Below are 20,000 nucleotides of genomic sequence, written 5' to 3'. Positions count from 1 at the left end.
GCTCAAGACCCAGGCTGACCCTCCGATGTGCCCGGGCAGGACACCCAGGAGGCGGGGAGCAGCCCCCGCTGAAGCCCACGGCAGTTGGCAGAGACGGGTCTTTGAGAAAAAACGACAAAGTCCAAACGCTCCAGGCGCTGGCCAGGGGTGCGGACCGGGCTGGCCGGGCCGGCGGGGGCTGCGGCGGCCGGGGCTGAGCCGAGTGTCGATGCATGTCGTGAGAACCGGGAAGGGGACAAACCTGTGGCTCCAGGCCGGGTTGGAGTTCCAGGAGGTCGGCCTGACTCTGGAGGTTTTCCCCTTAGCTTTTTCCCATAGGCCAAAAGGGGGGAAGTCAAAAAAGCACCCCCAGCAGATGTATGCAGAAGGGGCTGGGGGGTGACGGAGAGCGGGCTGTTGGCAGCTGCGTGGTGGCTGCTGGCAGCCGTGTGCTGGCTGCAGGGGTGGGCCTGGGCGGCTGCGGAGGGCCCCCTGAGTGCACCTGCCAGCGGTGGTTGAAGACATTGCCTGAGCCTCCGATGTGCCCGGGCAGGACACCCGGGAGGCGGGGAGCAGCCCCCGCTGAAGTCCATGGCATGTGCCAGAATCGAGTCTTGGAGAAAAAATGACAAAGTCCAAACGCTCCGGCGCCGGCCAGGGCGGTTGACCCCGGCTGGCCGGGCCGGCGGGGGCTGCGGCTGCCGGGGCTGAGCCGAGTGTCGATGCATGTCGTGAGAACCGGGAAGGGGACAAACCGGTGGCTCCAGGCCGGGTTGGAGTTCCAGGAGGTCGGCCTGACTCTGGAGCTTTTCCCCTTAGCATTTCCCCATTGGCCAAAGGGGGGAAAGTCAAAAAAGCACCCCCAGCAGATGTATGCATAAGGGGCTGGGGGGTGACGGAGAGCGGGCTGTTGGCAGCTGTGTGGTGGCTGCTGGCAGCCGTGTGCTGGCTGCAGGGGTGGGCCTGGGCGGCTGCGGAGGGCCCCCTGAGTGCACCTACCAGTAGGGGCTGAAGACCCAGTCTGACCCTCCGATGTGCACGGGCAGGACACCCAGGAGGCGGGGAGCAGCCCCCGCTGAAGCCCACGGCAGTTGGCAGAGGCGAGTCTTTGAAAAAAATGACAAAGTCCAAACGCTCCAGGCGCTGGCCAGGGGTGCGGACCGGGCTGGCCGGGCCGGCGGGGGCTGCGGCGGCCGGGGCTGAGCCGAGTGTCTATGACTGTCCTGAGAACCGGTATGGGGACAAACCGGTGACTCCAGGCCGGGTTGGAGTTCCAGGAGGTCGGCCTGACTCTGGTGGTTTTCCCCTTAGCATTTCCCCATTGGCCAAAGGGGGGGAAGTCAAAAAAGCACCCCCAGCAGATGTATGCAGAAGGGGCTGGGGGGTGATGGGGAGCGGGCTGTTGGCAGCTGTGTGGTGGCTGCTGGCAGCCGTGTGCTGGCTGCAGGGGTGGGCCTGGGCGGCTGCGGAGGGCCCCCTGAGTGCACCTACCAGTAGGGGCTGAAGACCCAGTCTGACCCTCCGATGTGCCCGGGCAGGACACCCAGGAGGCGGGGAGCAGCCCCCGCTGAAGCCCACGGCAGTTGGCAGAGATGAGTCTTTGAAAAAAATGACAAAGTCCAAACGCTCCAGGCGCCGGCCAGGGGTGCGGACCGGGCTGGCCGGGCCGACGGGGGCTGCGGCTGCTGGTGCTGAGCCGACTGTCTATGCATGTCCTGAGAACCGGGATGGGGACAAACCGGTGGCTCCAGGCCGGGTTGGAGTTCCAGGAGGTCGGCCTGACTCTGGAGGTTTTCCCCTTAACATTTTCCCATAGGCCATAACGGGGGAAGTCAAAAAAGCACCCCCAGCAGATGTATGCAGAGGGGCTGGCGGGTGACGGAGAGCGCGTGTTTGGCAGCTGTGTGGTGGCTGCTGGCAGCCGTGTGCTGGCTGCAGTGGTGGGCCTGGGCGGCTGCGGAGGGCCCCCTGAGTGCACCTAGCAGTAGGGGCTGAAGACCCAGGCTGAGCCTCCGATGTGCCCGGGCAGGACACCCAGGAGGCGGGGAGCAGCCCCCGCTGAAGCCCACGGCAGTTGGCAGAGATGGGTCTTTGAAAAAAATGACAAAGTCCAAACGCTCCAGGCGTGCAGTCCAGGGGGGCGGACCCGGCTGGCCGGGCCGGCGGGAGCTGCGGCGGCTGGGGCAGAGCCGAGTGTCAACGCAGGTCGTGAGAACCCGTATGAGGGTAATCCAGGTCGCTCCGGGCCGAGCCACGGCTCCAGGAGGGCGGAAGGAGCGGGCCTGTTTCCCCTGATAGCGCCGACGACGGTAAAATAAGGCCTCGCAAAACGTCACCACGAACACCTTGTCGGGGTATAAGGGAACGAGCGGTGTGCGGTCGCTGACAAAGTGACAGTATTTCTCAAAAAAGCACCCCTGGCAGATGTGCGCAGACGGGGCTGGCTGGTGACGGAGAGCGGGCTGTTGGCAGCGGTGTGCTGGCTGCAGGGGTGGTCCGTGGCGGCTGCGGGGGGCCCGCAAAGCGCACCCACCATTAGTTGCTCAAGACCCAGGCTGAGCCTCCGATGTGCCCGGGCAGGACCCCAGGAGGCCGGGCACAGACCGCAGCCTGCCCCCTTGCCGTCCGACGAAGCTTGCACGGTCAGAAAAAGTTTCAAAGTCCCAACGGGGAGAGAGTGTTGACGGCGAGGGGGCGCTGGCTGCTCCAGGGGCCTGGGAGGGAGGCCCTGGAGGTCGGCCTGGGGGTGTGGAGGGGCCCCCGTGTGTCCCTGAGCGGCCCCCGGTCTTTGGTCGAGAGGGGGTCTCAGCCGCCAATGTGCCCGCCCGGGTACCTAGGGAGGCCGGCCTGGGGCGAGCGGAGCAGCCCCCGTGTGTCCCCGAGTGTCCCCTGGCGTTTGCTGAAGAGGGGGTCTCAGCCGCTAATGTGCCCGCCCGGGTACCTAGAGAGGCCGGCCTGGGGCGAGTGGAGCAGCCCCCGTGTGTCCCCGAGCGCCCCCCCCGGTCTTTGGTGGAGAGGGGGTCTCAGCCGCTGATGTGCCCGCCTCAGGGAAGCCGGCCTGGGGCGAGTGGAGCAGCCCCCGTGTGTCCCCGAGTGCCCCCCGGTCTCTGGTCGAGAGGGGGGTCTCAGCCGCTAATGTGCCCGCCTCAGGGAGTCCGGCCTGGGGCGAGTGGAGCAGCCCCCGTGTGTCCCCGAGCGCCCCCCGGTCTTTGGTGGAGAGGGGGTCTCAGCCGCTAATGTGCCCGCCTCAGGGAGTCCGGCCTGGGGCGAGTGGAGCAGCCCCCGTGTGTCCCCGAGCGCCCCCCGGTCTTTGGTGGAGAGGGGGTCTCAGCCGCTGATGTGCCCGCCTCAGGGAAGCCGGCCTGGGGCGAGTGGAGCAGCCCCCGTGTGTCCCCGAGTGCCCCCCGGTCTCTGGTCGAGAGGGGGGTCTCAGCCGCTAATGTGCCCGCCTCAGGGAGTCCGGCCTGGGGCGAGTGGAGCAGCCCCCGTGTGTCCCCGAGCGCCCCCCGGTCTTTGGTGGAGAGGGGGTCTCAGCCGCTAATGTGCCCGCCTCAGGGAGTCCGGCCTGGGGCGAGTGGAGCAGCCCCCGTGTGTCCCCGAGCGCCCCCCGGTCTTTGGTGGAGAGGGGGTCTCAGCCGCTAATGTGCCTGCCTCAGGGAGTCCGGCCTGGGGTGAGTGGAGCAGCCCCCGTGTGTCCCCGAGCGCCCCCCCGGTCTCTGGTGGAGAGGGGGTCTCGGCCGCTAATGTGCCCGCCCGGGTACCTAGGGAGTCCGGCCTGGGGCGAGTGGAGCAGCCCCCGTGTGTCCCTGAGCGTCCCCCGGTCTTTGGTGGAGAGGGGGTCTCAGCCGCTAATGTGCCCGCCTCAGGGAGGCCGGCCTGGGGCGAGTGGAGCAGCCCCCGGGTGTCCCTGAGCGCCCCCCGGTCTCTGGTGGAGAGGGGGCCTCAGCCGCTAATGTGCCCGCCTCAGGGAGGCCGGCCTGGGGCGAGTGGAGCAGCCCCCGTGTGTCCCTGAGCGTCCCCCGGTCTTTGGTCGAGAGGGGGTCTCAGCCGCTAATGTGCCCGCCTGGGTACCCAGGGAGGCCGGCCTGGGGCGAGTGGAGCGGCCCCCGTGTGTCCCTGAGCGTCCCCCGGTCTTTGGTCGAGAGGGGGTCTCAGCCGCTAATGTGCCCGCCTCAGGGAGTCCGGCCTGGGGCGAGTGGAGCAGCCCCCGTGTGTCCCTGAGCGTCCCCCGGTCTTTGGTGGAGAGGGGGTCTCAGCCGCTAATGTGCCCGCCTCAGGGAGGCCGGCCTGGGGCGAGTGGAGCAGCCCCCGGGTGTCCCTGAGCGCCCCCCGGTCTCTGGTGGAGAGGGGGCCTCAGCCGCTAATGTGCCCGCCTCAGGGAGGCCGGCCTGGGGCGAGTGGAGCAGCCCCCGTGTGTCCCTGAGCGTCCCCCGGTCTTTGGGTCGAGAGGGGGTCTCAGCCGCTAATGTGCCCGCCTGGGTACCCAGGGAGGCCGGCCTGGGGCGAGTGGAGCAGCCCCCGTGTGTCCCTGAGCGTCCCCCGGTCTCTGGTGGAGAGGGGGTCTCAGCCGCTAATGTGCCCGCCTCAGGGAGGCCGGCCTGGGGCGAGTGGAGCAGCCCCCGTGTGTCCCTGAGTGTCCCCTGGCGTTTGCTGAAGAGGGGGTCTCAGCCGCTAATGTGCCCGCCTGGGTACCTAGGGAGGCCGGCCTGGGGCGAGTGGAGCAGCCCCCGTGTGTCCCCGAGTGCCCCCCGGTCTTTGGTGGAGAGGGGGTCTCAGCCGCTAATGTGCCCGCCTCAGGGAGTCCGGCCTGGGGCGAGTGGAGCAGCCCCCGTGTGTCCCCGAGTGCCCCCCGGTCTTTGGTGGAGAGGGGGTCTCAGCCGCTAATGTGCCCGCCCCAGGGAGGCCGGCCTGGGGCGAGTGGAGCAGCCCCCGTGTGTCCCTGAGCGTCCCCCGGTCTTTGGTCGAGAGGGGGTCTCAGCCGCTAGTGTGCCCGCCCGGGTACCTAGGGAGGCCGGCCTGGGGCGAGTGGAGCAGCCCCCGTGTGTCCCTGAGCGCCCCCCGGTCTTTGGTGGAGAGGGGGTCTCAGCCGCTAATGTGCCCGCCCCAGGGAGGCCGGCCTGGGGCGAGTGGAGCAGCCCCCGTGTGTCCCTGAGCGCCCCCCGGTCTTTGGTGGAGAGGGGGTCTCAGCCGCTAATGTGCCCGCCCCAGGGAGGCCGGCCTGGGGCGAGTGGAGCAGCCCCCGTGTGTCCCTGAGCGCCCCCCGGTCTTTGGTCGAGAGGGGGTCTCAGCCGCTAATGTGCCCGCCTCAGGGAGGCCGGCCTGGGGCGAGTGGAGCAGCCCCCGGGTGTCCCTGAGCGCCCCCTGGCGTTTGCTGAATAGGGGGTCCCAGCCGCCAATGTGGCCGCCCGGGTGCCCGGGGGAGCCGCCTGGGGTGGCCCTGTGCAGCCCCCGTGCGCCCCTGAGTGTTTTTCAGTATCTGGCCGAGACACCCCCTGACCCTCCGACGGTGTCCGTTTGGAGCGCCTGGTGCCTGGGCACCCCCTGAGTGTTTTTCAGTATCTGGCCGAGACACCCCCTGACCCTCCGCCGGCGTCCGTTTGGAGAGCCTGGTGCCTGGGCACAGACCGCGGCAGCTCCCGCTGGCCGCATTGACAGAGAGGGCTGAAAAAATGACAAAGTCCGAAAATGCCTGAGAACCGGGAAGGGGACAAACCGGCGGCTCCAGGCCGAGCCGGAGTTCCAGGAGGTCGGCATGATTTTGCCGGTTTCCCCATAGGATGTGCCAAGTTGCCAAAATGGGGGAACTCAAAAAAGCACCCCCGCCAGATGTATGTAGGGGGGCTGGATGGTCGATAGGGAGTGGGTGCCTGGCAGCAGGGGCCACCCCGCGCAGGTGCCCCGGGGGGCCCGCGGGGGGCCCCCGAAGACACCCCCCCCCAGCACTCGCTGAAAACCCCGTCCGAGCCGCCCGCGCTGCCCGGAGGGAGTCCCGGGAGGCCGGGCACGGCCCGCAGGTCTCTCCCTCTGCCCCCCGGTGAGGTTTGCACGGGGGGAAAAGTTTCAAAGTCCCAACGGGGGCGAGAGACGGTGCCGGCGAGGGGTGGCGGGCTGCTCCGCGGACCCGGGGGAAGCCCGGGGAGGGCGGCCCGAGGGCGCGGAGGGCCCCCTGAGAGTGCCTACGGGTAGTAGGTGAGAAACCCTGCCTGTCCCTCCCACGGGGCCGGGCAGGGACCCCGGGAGGCCGGGCAGAGCCCGCAGGTCGCCCCCTTCCCGTCCGATGAAGCTCGCACGGTCAGAAAAGTTTCAAAGTCCCAACGGGGGGAGAGTGTTGACGGCGAAGGGGTGCTGGCTGCCCCTGGGGCCGGGCTGGAGCCCCTGGAGGTCGGGCTGGGGTTGTGGAGGGGCCCCCTGAGAGCACCCAACAGCAGTTGCTCAAGACCCTGCCTGAGCCTCCGGTGTGCCCGGGCATGAACCCCAGGAGGCGGGGAACAGCCGTGGCAGCCCCTGCTGAAGTCCTTGGCAGTTGGCAGAGGCGAGTCTTGGGAAAAAAAACGACAAAGTCCAAACGCTCCAGGCGCCGGCCAGGGGGGCGGACGTGGCTGGCCTGGCCGGCGGGTGCTGCGGCTGCCGGGGCTGAGCCGAGTGTCGATGCATCTCCTGAGAACCGGGAAGGGGACAAACCGGTGGCTCCAGTCCGGGTTGGAGTTCCAGGAGGTCGGCCTGACTCTGGAGGTTTTCCCCCTGGCTTTTCCCCATAGGCCAAAACGGGGGGAGGCAAAAAAGCACCCCCGGCAGATGTATGCAGAAGGGGCTGGGGGGTGACGGAGAGCGGGCTGTTGGCAGCTGTGTGGTGGCTGCAGGGGTGGGCCTGGGCGGCTGCGGTGGGCCCCCTGAGTGCACCTGCCCGTGGTGGCTGAAAACCCAGGCTGAGCCTCCGATGTGCCCGGGCAGGACCCCAGGAGGCCGGGCACAGAACGCCGGTTGCCCCCCATTGCCGTTTGACGAAGCTTGCACGGTCAGAAAAGTTTCAAAGTCCCAACGGGGAGAGAGTGTTGACGGCGAGGGGGTGCTGGCAGCTCCAGCGGCCGGGGGCAACCGCTGGAGGCTGGGCCCGGACTGCGGCAGCCCCCCTTGCAGTCGAACAAAGTTTGAGGAGACGAGTCATGAAAATGACAAAGTCCAAACGCTCCAGGCGTGCCGTCCAGGGGGGCGGACCCGGCTGGTCGGACCGGCGGGAGCTGCGGCGGCCGGGGAAGAGCCGAGTGTCAATGCAGGTCACGAGAACCGGTATGAGGGTAAACCTGGCCGCTCCGGGCCGAGGCACGGTTCCAGGAGGGCGGAAGGAGCGGGCCCGCTTCCCCTGATAGCGCCGACGGCGGTAAAATAAGGCCTCGCAAAACGTCAGCACGAACACCTTGTCGGGGTATAAGGGAACGAGCGGTGTGCGGTCTTTGACAAAGTGACAGTGTTTCTCAAAAAAGCACCCCCGGCAGATGTGTGCAGACGGGGCTGGCTGGTGTGGGAGAGCGGCGGGCTGTTGGCAGCAGTGTGCTGGCTGCAGGGGTGGCCCGGGGCGGCTGCGGAGGGCCCCCAAAGCGCACCTACCAGTGGTGGCTGAAAACCCCCGCTGAGCCTCCGATGTGCCCGGGCAGGACCCCAGGAGGCCGGGCAGAGCCCGCCGCTTGCCCCCTTGCCGTTTGACGAAGCTTGCACGGTCAGAAAAGTTTCAAAGTCCCCACGGGGGGAGAGTGTTGACGGCGAGGAGGTGCTGGCTGCTCCAGGGGCCGGGGGCAACCCCTGGAGGCTGGGCACGGACTGCGGCAGCCCCCCTTGCAGTCGAACAAAGTTTGAGGAGACAAGTCATGAAAATGACAAAGTCCAAACGCTCCAGGCGCCGGGCTGGGGTGCGGACCCGGCTGGCCGGGCTGGCGGGAGCTGCGGCGGCCGGGGCTGAGCCGAGTGTCAATGCAGGTCCTGAGAACCGGGAAGGGGACAAACCGGTGGCTCCAGGCCGGGTTGGAGTTCCAGGAGGTCGGCAGGACTCTGGAGGTTTTCCCCTTGGCATTTTCCCATTGGCCACAATGGGGGAAGTCAAAAAAGCACCCCCAGCAGATGTATGCAGAGGGGCTGGCGGGTGACGGAGAGCGGGCAGTTGGCAGCTGTGTGGTGGCTGCAGGAGGTGGGCCTGGGCGGCTGCGGAGGGCCCCCAAAGTGCACCTACCAGAAGGGGCCCAAGACCCAGGCTGAGCCTCCGATGTGCCCGGGCAGGACACCCAGGAGGCGGGGAGCAGCCCCCGCTGAGGTCCATGGCATGTGCCAGAGGCGAGTCTTGGAGAAAAAACGACAAAGTCCAAACGCTCCAGGCGCCGGGCAGGGTGGCGGACCCGGCTGGCCGGGCCGGCGGGGGCTGCGGCTGCCGGGGCTGAGCCGAGTGTCAATGCAGGTCCTGAGAACCGGGAAGGGGACAAACCGGCGGCTCCAGGCCGAGCTCGAGTTCCAGAAGGTCGGCCTGACTCTGGAGGTTTTCCCCCTGGCTTTTCCCCATAGGCCAAAATGGGGGAAGTCAAAAAAGCACCCCCAGCAGATGTATGCAGAGGGGCTGGGGGGTGATGGAGAGCGGGCTGTTGGCAGCCGTGTGCTGGCTGCAGGGGTGGACCTGGGCGGCTGCGGAGGGCCCCCTGAGTGCACCTGCCAGCGGTGGCTCAACACCCTGGCTGAGCCTCCGATGTCCCCGGGCAGGACCCCAGGAGGCCGGGCACAGACCGCAGCCTGCCCCCTTGCCTTTTGACGAAGCTTGCACGGTCAGAAAAAAGTTTCAAAGTCCCGACGGGGAGAGAGTGTTGAGGGCGAGGGGGTGCCGGCTGCTCCAGGGGCCGGGGGCAACCCCTGGAGGCTGGGCACGGACCGCGGCACACCCCCTTGCGGTCGAACAAAGTTTGAGGAGACAAGTCATGAAAATGACAAAGTCCAAACGCTCCAGGCGAGCCGGCCAGGGGTGCGGACCCGGCTGGCCGGGCCGGCGGGAGCTGCGGCTGCCAGGGTTGAGCCGAGTGTCAATGCATGTCCTGAGAACCGGGAAGGGGACAAACCGGTGGCTCCAGGCCGGGTTGGAGTTCCAGGAGGTCGGCCTGACTCTGGAGGTTTTCCCCCCGGCCTTTCCCCTTAGGCCAAAATGGGGGAAGTCAAAAAAGCACCCCCGGCAGATGTGTGCAATGGGCTGGGGGGTGATGGAGAGCGGGCTGTTGGCAGCTGTGTGGCGGCTGCAGGGGTGGGCCTGGGCGGCTGCGGAGGGCCCCCAAAGTGCACCTACAAGTAGGGGCCCAAGACCCAGGCTGAGCCTCCGAAGTTCCCCGGGCAGGACACCCAGGAGGCGGGGAGCAGCCCCCGCTGAAGTCCACGGCATGTGCCAGAGGCGAGTCTTGGAGAAAAAAATGACAAAGTCCAAACGCTCCAGGCGTGCCGGCCAGGGGGGCGGACCTGGCTGGCCGGGCCGGCGGGAGCTGCGGCTGCCGGGGTTGAGCCGAGTGTCGATGCAGGTCCTGAGAACCGGGAAGCGGACAAACCGGTGGCTCCAGGCCGGGTTGGAGTTCCAGGAGGTCGGCAGGACTCTGGAGGTTTTCCCCTTGGCATTGTCCCATTGGCCACAATGGGGGAAGTCAAAAAAGCACCCCCAGCAGATGTATGCAGAGGGGCTGGGGGGTGATGGAGAGCGGGCTGTTGGCAGCCGTGTGCTGGCTGCAGGGGTGGGCATGGGCGGCTGCGGAGGGCCCCCTGAGTGCACCTGCCAGCGGTGGCTCAACACCCTGGCTGAGCCTCCGATGTCCCCGGGCAGGACCCCAGGAGGCCGGGCAGAGCCCGCCGCTTGCCCCCTTGCCGTTTGACGGAGCTTGCACGGTCAGAAAAAGTTTCAAAGTCCCAACGGGGAGAGAGTGTTGAGGGCGAGGGGGTGCTGGCAGCTCCAGGGGCCGGGGGCAACCCCTGGAGGCTGGGCACGGACTGCGGCAGCCCCCCTTGCAGTCGGACAAAGTTTGAGGAGACAAGCCATGAAAATGACAAAGTCCAAACGCTCCAGGCGCCGGCCAGGGGGGCGGACCCGGCTGGCTGGGACGGCAGGGGCTGCGGCTGCCGGGGCTGAGCCGAGTGTCAATGCAGGTCCTGAGAACCGGGAAGGGGACAAACCGGCGGCTCCAGGCCGAGCTCGAGTTCCAGAAGGTCGGCCTGACTCTGGAGGTTTTCCCCCTGGCTTTTCCCCATAGGCCAAAATGGGGGAAGTCAAAAAAGCACCCCCAGCAGATGTATGCAGAGGGGCTGGGGGGTGATGGGGAGCGGGTGTTTGGCAGCAGTGTGCTGGCTGAAGAGGTGTGCATGGGCGGCTGCGGAGGGCCCCCTGAGTGCACCTGCCAGCGGTGGCTCAACACCCTGGCTGAGCCTCCGATGTCCCCGGGCAGGACCCCAGGAGGCCGGGCACAGACCGCAGCCTGCCCCCTTGCCGTTTGACGAAGCTTGCACGGTCAGAAAAAGTTTCAAAGTCCCAACGGGGAGAGAGTGTTGAGGGCGAGGGGGTGCTGGCAGCTCCAGGGGCCGGGGGCAACCCCTGGAGGCTGGGCACGGACTGCGGCAGCCCCCCTTGCGGTCGAGCAAAGTTTGAGGAGACAAGTCATGAAAATGACAAAGTCCAAACGCTCCAGGCGTGCCGGGCAGGGTGGCGGAGCCGGCTGGCTGGGCCGGTGGGAGCTGCGGCTGCCGGGGCTGAGCCGAGTGTCGATGTATGTCGTGAGAACCGGTATGAGGGTGATCCTGGTCGCTCCGGGCCGAGGCACGGTTCCAGGAGGGCGGAAGGAGCGGGCCCGTTTCCCCTGATAGCGCCGACGGCGGTAAATTAAGGCCTCGCAAAACGTCAGGACGAACACCTTTTTTGCATATAAGGGAACGAGCGGTGTGCCGTCTTTGACAAAGTGACTATTTCTCAGAGTGCTGGAGTGGGGACCGCTCAAAGTCAAAGCTCCGCGGCCGCCCCTCTGCCACCTCCCCGGGAGCAGAGTCGTCGAGCGCGAGTGTCCCCACTCCGCCTGTCCAGGCCGCGGGGCCGACAGGCTGGCTGGCTGCCCGGGGAGACCCCGCTCTCCGAGCGGCCGGGCGCCACGTTTCGAGAGGTGTGCGAAGCCACCTTGGGGGCCTGCGGAGGCCCCCCTGAGAGCGCCTCCAAGCCCTTGCTGAGAACCCTGTCCTAGATGCCTGCGCGGGCAGGCGGGACCCCACCAGGAGGCCGTGCACAGCCCGCGGCAGCCACTGCTGAAGCCCAGGGCAGTTGGCAGAGATGAGTCTTTGAAAAAAAATGACAAAGTCCAAACGCCTCCAGGCGCCGGCCAGGGGGACGGACCCGGCTGGCCGGGCCGGCGGGAGCTGCGGCGGCTGGGGCTGAGCCGAGTGGCGATGCATGTCCTGAGAACCGGGAAGGGGACAAACCGGAGGCTCCAGGCCGGGCGGCAGTTCCAGGAGGTCGGCCTGACTCTGGAGGTTTTCCCCCTGGCATTTTCCCATTGGCCAAAATGGGGGAAGTCAAAAAAGCACCCCCAGCAGATGTATGCAGAGGGGCTGGCTGGTGATGGGGAGCGGTCTGTTGGCAGCAGTGTGCTGGCTGCAGAGGTGTGCATGGGCGGCTGCGGAGGGCCCCCTGAGTGCACCTGCCCGTGGTGGCTGAAAACCCAGGCTGAGCCTCCGATGTGCCCGGGCAGGACCCCAGGAGGCCGGGCACAGAACGCCGGCTGCCCCCTTGCCGTTTGACGAAGCTTGCACGGTCAGAAAAGTTTCAAAGTCCCAATGGGGAGAGAGTGGTGACGGCGAGGGGGTGCTGGCTGCTCCAGGGGCCGGGGGCAACCCCTGGAGGCTGGGCACGGACCGCGGCCGCCCCCCTTGCAGTCGGACAATGTCTGAGGAGACAAGTCATGAAAATGACAAAGTCCAAACGCTCCAGGCGCCGGCCAGGGGGGGCGGACCCGGCTGGCCGGGCCGGCGGGGGCTGCAGCTGCCGTTGCTGAGCCGAGTGTCAGTGCAGGTCCTGAGAACCGGGAAGGGGACAAACCGGTGGCTCCAGGCCGAGCTCGAGTTCCAGGAGGTCGGCCTGACTCTGGAGGTTTTCCCCTTGGCTTTTCCCCATTGGCCAAAATGGGGGAAGTCAAAAAAGCACCCCCGGCAGATGTATGCAGAGGGGCTGGCTGGTGATGGGGAGCGGGCTGTTGGCAGCGGTGTGCTGGCTGCAGAGGTGTGCATGGGCGGCTGCGGAGGGCCCCCTGAGTGCACCTGCCCGTGGTGGCTGAAAACCCAGGCTGAGCCTCCGATGTCCCCGGGCAGGACCCCAGGAGGCCGGGCAGAGCCCGCCGCTTGCCCCCTTGCCGTTTGACGAAGCTTGCACGGTCAGAAAAGTTTCAAAGTCCCAACGGGGAGAGAGTGTTGAGGGCGAGGGGGTGCTGGCAGCTCCAGGGGCCGGGAGGGAGGCCCTGGAGGTGGGCCTGGGGGGTGTGGCGGGGCCCCCTGAGAGCACCTACCAGCAGTTGCTCAAGACCCTGCCCGAGCCTCCGGTGTTGCAGGGCAGGACACCCATTGGCGGGGAACAGCAGGTGGCAGCCCCTGCTGTAGTCCTTGGCAGTTGGCAGAGATGAGTCTTTGAGAAAAAACGACAAAGTCCAAACGCTCCAGGCGCCGGGCAGGGTGGCGGACCCGGCTGGCCGGGCCGGCGGGGGCTGCGGCTGCCGGGGCTGAGCCGAGTGTCAAGGCATGTCCTGAGAACCGGGAAGGGGGCAAACCAGTAGCTCCAGGCCGGGCTAGGGTTCCAGGAGGTCGGCCTGACTCTGGAGGTTTTCCCCCTGGCTTTTCCCCATAGGCCAACATGGGGGAAGTCAAAAAAGCACCCCCGGCAGATGTATGCAGAGGGGCTGGCGGGTGATGGGGAGCGGGCTGTTGGCAGCCGTGTGCTGGCTGCAGAGGGCCCCCGAGGTGCTGCACCTACCAGTAGTTGCTCAAGACCCCCCCTGACCCTCTGGTGTTGCAGGGCAGGAAACCCAGGAGGCGGGGAACAGCCCGTGGCAGCCCCTGCTGAATCCCACGGCAGTTGGCAGAGATGAGTCTTTGAGAAAAATGACAAAGTCCAAACGCTCCAGGCGTGCCGGCCAGGGGGGCGGACCCGGCTGGCCGGGCCGGCGGGAGCTGCGGCTGCCGGGGCTGAGCCGAGTATCGATGCATGTCGTGAGAACCGGTATGAGGGTAATCCTGGGCCCTCCGGGCCGAGGCACGGTTCCAGGAAGGCGGAAGGAGCGGGCCTGTTTGCCCTGATAGCGCCGACGGCGGTAAATTAAGGCCTCGCAAAACGTCAGGACGAACACCTTTTTTGCATATAAGGGAACGAGCGGTGTGCCGTCTTTGACAAAGTGACTATTTCTCAGAGTGCTGAGAAGGGAGTGGGGACCGCTCAAAGTCAAAGCGCCGCGGCCGCCCCTCTGCCACCTCCCTGGGAGCAGAGTCATCGAGCGCGAGTGTCCCCACTCCGCCTGTGCAGGCCGCGGGGCCGACAGGCTGGCTGGCTGCCCGGGCAGACCCCGCTCTCCGAGCGGCCGGGCGCCACGTTCGAGAGGTGTACGAAGCCACCTTGGGGGCCTGCGGAGGCCCCCCTGAGAGCGCCTCCAAGCCCTTGCTGAGAACCCTGTCCTAGATGCCTGCGCGGGCAGGCGGGACCCCACCAGGAGGCCGTGCACAGCCCGCGGCAGCCACTGCTGAAGCCCGGGGCAGTTGGCAGAGATGAGTCTTTGAAAAAAAATGACAAAGTCCAAACGCCTCCAGGCGCCGGCCAGGGGGACGGACCCGGCTGGCCGGGCCGGCGGGAGCTGCGGCGGCTGGGGCTGAGCCGAGTGGCGATGCACGTCCTGAGAACCGGGAAGGGGACAAACCGGTAGCTCCAGGCCGGGCTAGAGTTCCAGGAGGTCGGCCTGACTCTGGAGGTTTCCCCCCTGGCTTTTCCCCATAGGCCAAAGCGGGGGAAGTCAAAAATGCACCCCCAGCAGATGTATGCAGAGGGGCTGGCTGGTGATGGGGAGCGGGCTGTTGGCAGCGGTGTGCTGGCTGCAGGGGTGGCCCGGGGCGGCTGCGGAGGGCCCCCGAGGTGCACCTACCAGCAGTAGCTCAAGACCCTGCCTGAGCCTCCGGTGTTGCAGGGCAGGACACCCAGGAGGCGGGGAACAGCCCGCGGCAGCCCCCGCTGAAGTCCATGGCATTTGCCAGAGGAGAGTGTTGGATGAAAAAACGACAAAGTCCAGACGCTCCGGGCGCCGGCCAGGGGGACGGACCCGGCTGGTCGGGCCGGCGGGAGCTGCGGCTGCCGGGGCTGAGCCGAGTGTCGATGCATGTCGTGAGAACCGGTATGAGGGTAATCCTGGGCCCTCGGGGCCGAGGCACGGTTCCAGGAAGGCGGAAGGAGCGGGCCCGCTTCCCCTGATAGCGCCGACGGCGGTAAAATAAGGCCTCGCAAAACGTCAGGACGAACACCTTTTTTGCATATAAGGGAACGAGCGGTGTGCGGTCTTTGACAAAGTGACTATTTCTCAATGTGCTGAGAAGGGAGTGGGGACCGCTCAAAGTCAAAGCACCGCGTCCGCCCCTCTGCCACCTCCCTGGGAGCAGAGTCATCGAGCGCGAGGGTCCCCACTCCGCCTGTGCAGGCCACGGGGCCAACAGGCTGGCTGGCTGGCTGCCCGGGCGACCCCCCCCCTCCGAGATGCCGGGCCGGGGCAGACTGTGCAAACGAGCGCGGGCGTGTTTTCTTCCCCTGGGGTGGAGCCCTTCCACCCCACGCCGTCCGAGGCCCGTTGGCCTCGGGCGGCCTGCCTCCGAGAGTGGGAGAGAGACGGAGGACGGCGGCCCGCGGCGGCGCGAGGCGTCCCCGTTGTTCCACCACGGCTGCCAGCCGGTCGATCCTGCCGGTAGCCTGGGCTTGTCTCCGCTCCGCCTGTCCAGGCCGTGGGGCCCACAGGCGGCTTGCCCGGGAAGACCCCGCTCTCCGAGCGGCCGGGCGCCACGTTCAAGAGGTGTACGGAGCCACCTGTGGGGGGTCTGCGGAGGCCCCCCCTGAGAGCGCTGATAACCCTGTCCTAGCTGCCTGCGCGGGCAGGCGGGACCCCCAAGAGGCCGGGCACAGCCCGCGGCAGCCCCCGCCGAAGTCCACGGCAGTTGGCAGAGACGAGTCTTGGAGAGAAAACGACAAAGTCCAGACGCTCCAGGCGCCGGCCAGGGGTGCGGACCCGGCTGGCCGGGCCGGCGGGAGCTGCGGCTGCCGGGGCTGAGCCGAGTGTCGACGCATGTCGTGAGAACCGGTATGAGGGTAATCCTGGGCCCTCGGGGCCGAGCTACGGTTCCATGAAGGCGGAAGGAGCGGGCCTGTTTCCCCTGATAGCGCCGACGACGGTAAAATAAGGGCTCGCAAAACGTCAGGACGAACACCTTTTTTGCATATAAGGGAACGAGCGGTGTGCGGTCTTTGACAAAGTGACTATTTCTCAGAGTGCTGGAGTGGGGACCGCTCAAAGTCAAAGCACCGCGGCCGCCCCTCTGCCACCTCCCTGGGAGCAGAGTCATAGAGCGCAAGTGTCCCCACTCCGCCTGTGCAGGCCGCGGGGCCAACAGGCTGGCTGGCTGGCTGCCCGGGCGACCCCCCTCCGAGATGCCGGGCTGAGGCGTAGGCAGCCGCCTCCATCACCACCACCCAAGGCGAGAGAGTGGGTCAACGGGAGAGCCGTCGCGGCCGGGGGACCCTCGCCGCGCCCATGTCCGGGGAAGGACCACAAGGGCCCTGCTCCCCGGCGCCCCGGCGAGCGGGTTCACCCTCGGCGCGTACGGCTCTCGAGGATGGGGAAGGGACGCGCGTGGGCGTCCCTCCCGTCCCCCGCGGAAGAAGGCGAGCGACTCTGCGCGTCGGGACACCCCGCGGAGCCCCCTGCGGGGGGAGTACTCCGGGGGAGAAGCGTGGCGCAGGGGGTGCAGCCCTTTCCCAGGCCACCGTGCGACGGCGTCGGTGGGGCCGACGCCGAGAGAGAGAACGATCCGGGCTCTCCCGCCTCAGGGCGGCCGAGAGCGGGGCCACGGGCCCCACGTTTGGTGACGGTTTTCCCGAAAGCGAAGGACCCCCGCCTGTCCCCTCGGGCTCCGGCCGATGCGGGCGGTCCAGGGCGGGGATAGGGGACGGCGGCCTGCGGACGACGCGCTTTATCCCCAGAAGGAGCGAGGCATGAGGGGGTGTTCCACCCCCGCCGGCCGGTCTCGCTCCTTCTCCGGGCTACGCCTCGGCGGAGTAAAGACCCCCGGGTCAACGCTCCCGCGTCCGGGTGCCGCCGCGCGTCCCCTTCCCGCGGGGGGTGGATCCCTTCCACCCCTGGCCGTCCGAGGCCCGTGCGCCTCGGGCGGCCTCCCTTCCGAGAGAGGGAGAGAGAGACGGAGGACGGTGGTCCGCGACGGCGCGAGACGTCCAAGTTGTGTTCCCCACGGCGGCTACCCGGTCGATCCCGCCCGCCGGTAGCCTTGGCTTGCCCCCACTCCGCCTGTCCAGGCCGCGTGGCCGACAGGCTGTTTGCCCGGGTAGACCCTGCTCTCACCGAGCGGCCGGGCCCCAACGTTCAAGAGGTGTACGGAAGCCACCTTGGGGTGGAGCCCTTCCACCCCTGGCCGTCCGAGGCCCGTGCGCCTCGGGCGGCCTCCCTTCCGAGAGAGGGAGAGAGAGACGGAGGACGGTGGTCCGCGACGGCGCGAGACGTCCAAGTTGTGTTCCCCACGGCGGCTACCCGGTCGATCCCGCCCGCCGGTAGCCTTGGCTTGCCCCCGCTCCGCCTGTCCAGGCCGCGTGGCCGACGGGCTGTTTGCCCGGGTAGACCCCGCTCTCACCGAGCGGCCGGGCCCCAACGTTCAAGAGGTGTACGGAAGCCACCTTGGGGTGGAGCCCTTCCACCCCTGGCCGTCCGAGGCCCGTGCGCCTCGGGCGGCCTCCCTTCCGAGAGAGGGAGAGAGAGACGGAGGACGGTGGTCCGCGACGGCGCGAGACGTCCAAGTTGTGTTCCCCACGGCGGCTACCCGGTCGATCCCGCCCGCCGGTAGCCTTGGCTTGTCCCCGCTCCGCCTGTCCAGGCCGCGGGGCCGACGGGCTGTCTGCCCGGGTAGACCCTGCTCTCACCGAGCGGCCGGGCCCCAACGTTCAAGAGGTGTACGGAAGCCACCTTGGGGTGGAGCCCTTCCACCCCTGGCCGTCCGAGGCCCGTGCGCCTCGGGCGGCCTCCCTTCCGAGAGAGGGAGAGAGAGACGGAGGACGGTGGTCCGCGACGGCGCGAGACGTCCAAGTTGTGTTCCCCACGGCGGCTACCCGGTCGATCCCGCCCGCCGGTAGCCTTGGCTTGCCCCCACTCCGCCTGTCCAGGCCGCGTGGCCGACAGGCTGTTTGCCCGGGTAGACCCTGCTCTCACCGAGCGGCCGGGCCCCAACGTTCAAGAGGTGTACGGAAGCCACCTTGGGGTGGAGCCCTTCCACCCCTGGCCGTCCGAGGCCCGTGCGCCTCGGGCGGCCTCCCTTCCGAGAGAGGGAGAGAGAGACGGAGGACGGTGGTCCGCGACGGCGCGAGACGTCCAAGTTGTGTTCCCCACGGCGGCTACCCGGTCGATCCCGCCCGCCGGTAGCCTTGGCTTGCCCCCGCTCCGCCTGTCCAGGCCGCGTGGCCGACGGGCTGTTTGCCCGGGTAGACCCCGCTCTCACCGAGCGGCCGGGCCCCAACGTTCAAGAGGTGTACGGAAGCCACCTTGGGGTGGAGCCCTTCCACCCCTGGCCGTCCGAGGCCCGTGCGCCTCGGGCGGCCTCCCTTCCGAGAGAGGGAGAGAGAGACGGAGGACGGTGGTCCGCGACGGCGCGAGACGTCCAAGTTGTGTTCCCCACGGCGGCTACCCGGTCGATCCCGCCCGCCGGTAGCCTTGGCTTGTCCCCGCTCCGCCTGTCCAGGCCGCGGGGCCGACGGGCTGTCTGCCCGGGTAGACCCCGCTCTCACCGAGCGGCCGGGCCCCAACGTTCAAGAGGTGTACGGAAGCCACCTTGGGGTGGAGCCCTTCCACCCCTGGCCGTCCGAGGCCCGTGCGCCTCGGGCGGCCTCCCTTCCGAGAGAGGGAGAGAGAGACGGAGGACGGTGGTCCGCGACGGCGCGAGACGTCCAAGTTGTGTTCCCCACGGCGGCTACCCGGTCGATCCCGCCCGCCGGTAGCCTTGGCTTGTCCCCGCTCCGCCTGTCCAGGCCGCGGGGCCGACGGGCTGTCTGCCCGGGTAGACCCCGCTCTCCGAGCGGCCGGGCCCCAACGTTCAAGAGGTGTACGGAAGCCACCTTGGGGGGGCTGCGGTGCCCCCCTCCCCGAGAGTGCCTCCCAGGCCGAGGGAGCCCGGCGGTCGAGTGTCGTAGGAAAGCGCGTGCCACGGCTGTGTCGGTCACAGGGGCCAGAGGTAGTTTGGGCAACGGCTTAGATCCGTATGAAGCTCATCCTTTCCGGCCTGTTCTGGCGGCGGCTAGGCGTGCGCGCACGGCACGACGCCCCTGGCTCCAGCGATGCGACGGCGCCCCGCACCCCACTCTCCGGGCCGAGCAGAGTGGCCGCTCTCGCTCCTTGGAGCAGAGCCCCCGAGTGCAAGTGTCCCCGCTCCGCCTGTCCAGGCCGCGGGGCCGACAGGCTGTCTGCCCGGGTAGACCCCGCTCTCCGAGCGGCCGGGCGCCACGTTCAAGAGGTGTACGAAGCCACCTTGGGGGGCTGCGGTGCCCCCCGCCCCGAGAGTGCCTCCCAGGCCGAGGGGAGCCTGGCGGTCGAGTGTCGTAGGAAAGCGCGTGCGCGGCTGTGTCGGTCACACGGGCCAGAGTTAGTTTGGGCAACGGCTTAGATCCGTATGCAGCTCAACCTTTCCGGCCTGTTCTGGCGGCGGCTAGGCGCGCGCGAACGTCACGACGCCCCTGGTTCCAGCGAGGCGACGGCGCCCCGCACCCCGCTCTCCGGGCCGTGCAGAGCGGCCGCTCTCGCTCCTTGGAGCAGAGCCCCCGAGCGCAAGAGTCCCCGCTCCGCCTGTCCAGGCCGCGGGGCCGACAGGCTGTCTGCCCGGGTAGACCCCGCTCTCCGAGCGGCCGGGCCCCAACGTTCAAGAGGTGTACGGAAGCCACCTTGGGGGGCTGCGGTGCCCCCCGCCCCGAGAGTGCCTCCCAGGCCGAGGGAGCCCGGCGGTCGAGTGTCGTAGGAAAGCGCGTGCGCGGCTGTGTCGGTCACACGGGCCAGAGTTAGTTTGGGCAACGGCTTAGATCCGTATGCAGCTCAACCTTTCCGGCCTGTTCTGGCGGCGGCTAGGCGTGCGCGCACGGCACGACGCCCCTGGCTCCAGCGATGCGACGGCGCCCCGCACCCCACTCTCCGGGCCGAGCAGAGTGGCCGCTCTCGCTCCTTGGAGCAGAGCCCCCGAGCGCAAGTGTCCCCGCTCCGCCTGTCCAGGCCGCGGGGCCAACAGGCTGTCTGCCCGGGTAGACCCCGCTCTCCGAGCGGCCGGGCGCCACGTTCAAGAGGTGTACGAAGCCACCTTGGGGGGCTGCGGTGCCCCCCGCCCCGAGAGTGCCTCCCAGGCCGAGGGAGCCCGGCGGTCGAGTGTCGTAGGAAAGCGCGCGCGCGGCTGTGTCACACGGGCCAGAGTTAGTTTGGGCAACGGCTTAGATCCGTATGCAGCTCAACCTTTCTGGCCTGTTCTGGCGGCGGCTAGGCGCGCGCGAACGTCACGACGCCCCTGGTTCCAGCGAGGCGACGGCGCCCCGCACACAACTCTCCGGGCCGAGCAGAGCCCCCGAGCGCAAGAGTACCTGCTCCGCCTGCCCAGGCCGCGGGGCCGACAGGCTGTCTGCCCGGGTAGACACCGCTCTCTCCGAGCGGCCGGGCCGCAACGTTCAAGAGGTGTACGAAGCCACCTTGGGGGGCTGCGGAGCCCCCCCT

The sequence above is a fragment of the Eleutherodactylus coqui genome, unplaced genomic scaffold (assembly GCF_035609145.1).
Source record: "Eleutherodactylus coqui strain aEleCoq1 unplaced genomic scaffold, aEleCoq1.hap1 HAP1_SCAFFOLD_204, whole genome shotgun sequence".
Taxonomy (NCBI): domain Eukaryota; kingdom Metazoa; phylum Chordata; class Amphibia; order Anura; family Eleutherodactylidae; genus Eleutherodactylus; species Eleutherodactylus coqui.
The sequence above is the reverse complement of the archived record's forward strand: the minus strand, read 5'-3'. Positions refer to the sequence as shown.